Source organism: Acyrthosiphon pisum, chromosome X (assembly GCF_005508785.2).
Source record: "Acyrthosiphon pisum isolate AL4f chromosome X, pea_aphid_22Mar2018_4r6ur, whole genome shotgun sequence".
NCBI lineage: Eukaryota > Metazoa > Arthropoda > Insecta > Hemiptera > Aphididae > Acyrthosiphon > Acyrthosiphon pisum.
Window position 1 is genome coordinate 37,910,089 of NC_042493.1, and position 2,891 is coordinate 37,912,979.

A 2,891-nucleotide genomic window follows, 5' to 3' on the forward strand; every position below is an offset into this window, starting at 1 on the left:
CCTCCAGAGGTGTTACCTCTTTTAGATTGGTTTGAAGAATTCTATGTTGGTAGAACAATAAGAAATCGGCGACGCCCTGCTCGATTTCCACCTGTGTTGTGGAACGTTCATGAACGGGTATTAAATAAAGAAGACAGGACAAATAACCACGCTGAAGCAGCCAATAGACGACTGAATTTACAAATGGGTGTACAACATCCAACATTGTGGACATTTATTACAAACTTAAGAAAAGTTCAGTCAGGACGTGATACATTTTATCAACATCTAGAAGCTGGAAATAGTCCTCCAAAAAAGAAAAAAAAAATTATAGCTGTCGACAAAAGAATTTTTAAAATTGTAGAAGATTACAACAATCGCAACATGCTTAGTTTTTTAAGGGGAATAGCTCAAAATATAAGTTGTTACTAATTTCTATTTTTTTTAAATTTTTTACGAACTAACTTTCAAAGTCAATCACATTTTATTTATATACATTTATATTTATATTTTTTATTGATATGAACTAACCTAACCTAAAATCAATAACTTTTTTATTACCTAATACATTTATATCAATTGATTTTTTACTCCACCTACTCTATTATTTATTATACATGATTATTATATTATTATTTATTATATTACTCGTATAGGCAACTACTGGCATAGGTACTAATCATATTAGTCCAAAACTTAACGCCAAAATAGTCTTACGCCGAAATAACTATACGCCAAAATTGCCATACGCCAAATTGGTTTACGCCAAAGTGGCCACGCTAAGATGTCCTAGATAGGGAATTGCGTCCCGAAATCCCTTTTCCACATGAATTGCGTCCCAAAGATATTTAAAAACTACCCGAATTGCGTCCCAATGTAAAAACATTATTCCTTCTCATTTCATACAGACTTAGGACTGTCGATAGCAAATTACGATCTTCTGTAGCCAATCTTCTTATCCAGCGTCACCAAAAACCATTTCTGAAGTCATCGAGTTAATGAAAAATCGGAAGATTACAACCATAGAAAACGAAGATTTCCTTCTCGATGTAGACTCTACACACAATATATTATTTTACTCTACAATTTCGAACTTGAAATTGCTTTGTTCATGTGACAAAATATTTGTAGATGGCACATTTTATAGTTGCCCTAAATATTTTTATCAACTATTTACTGTTCACATTTTTAAAATTGGACATTATGTTTCATTATTATACTTTTTACTGCCAGAAAAATGTGCAAATACATATGCCAGTGCGTTTAGATGTATTGTAGAAAAATGCTCAGTCCAAAATGTACAATTCAATCCAACTACACTTGTTTCTGATTTTGAAGAAGCTATACATGTAGGAGCAAAGCTTGTATGGCCATAAATGAAGATCATTGGATGTAGATTTCATCTGACTCAAAGTTGGTGGTGACATATACAAAACTTTAGTAATTATTAATTATTACATTATTACATATTATTATATATTATATAGTATATACATTAACTATATTATAGGTTTGTCAATTGAATACAAGGATGCCAACAGTGAAATTGGACAGTGATTAAAATGGATATTCGGTTTGCCATTATTAAATGCAGAAGAGGTAAGCGAAAGCTTTATTGAAGATCTTATGTCAGTCATTCCTGATGACGCCAGGGTAAAAAAATTCTGTGATTATCTATGTGATAATTACATTGATGAAACATCAAAATTTAATCCAAAAATATGGGCATCGTCTTCAATTTCTTCAGAACGGACAATTAACAGTTGTGAATCGTTTCATTCTAAATTTAACACGCAATTCACAAAAGCACATACAAATATATTTTTGTTTTCACATGTATTGAATTTAAAAATACAAACTGATTCGTATATAATAATAAGAGGACTAAACAACAATAAAATAAGCAAAATTAAAAATTACCAAAAAAAAACATTTTTGACGACTATATAAATAAAAAAATTGATAGATTCACCTATATAAAACTAGCATCAAATCACTATTTAAAAAAATGACCACTTTGTATATATTTTTATTCTTTAATTTTTTTTCTTGACATTTTTGATGATTATTATTTAAATAAAAAAAAAATGATATATTATTCTTTTATATAAATCTGGCTATTCAAATCATTATTTTAAAAATTGACCACATGGTAATTTTTTTTACTTCAATTTTTATTTTTTTACCATACCATACATCATATACAATACCTATATATTTTAATTATTATTATTATTATTAATTAATTATTTAAAAATATGACGATCTTACTTCATTTTGTAAAACTAGATATACTAAATATACGAATTATATTATTTTATTATTTTAATACATATTATTATCCGTTATGGACGACAATATTTGAATTGTTTTTATTTAAATAAAACTTAATTTATATTATTATGGAAAACTAAGTGTACCCTAACCTATACTGTTAGTTAAAAAAAAATTCTGTATAATATGATACATTTGTTATTGTTTAATAAACAGTCAGCGGAATTAACATAAATAAATAACTAGCAATTTTTTAACAAAAAATTAAAGCAAAAAAAATTAATTACAATTTGACATAATCACAAATGATTAGCAACAGATTTAAATACAGACCTAGTTAGATTAACAGATTTAGTCAAATATGACTAAATGTACAATGTATTATTTTAATCAGAATGTGTTTTTCTCAACAACTTAATATTGTACCTAACATGTTTAGATTAACCCCATTTGACCCTAATCAATAAAATATCTAATAATTAAATAATATAGGTAGTTTAAAACATAATATTAACTTAAGAGTTTATAACAATGCATTTTTTAAACTGAATCAAATAAAAAGTAAATACAATAGAGGATAAATATTTTATCCAGCACATACTTCACAAATACAAGAGTAATTATTTGGAGCCCAATTA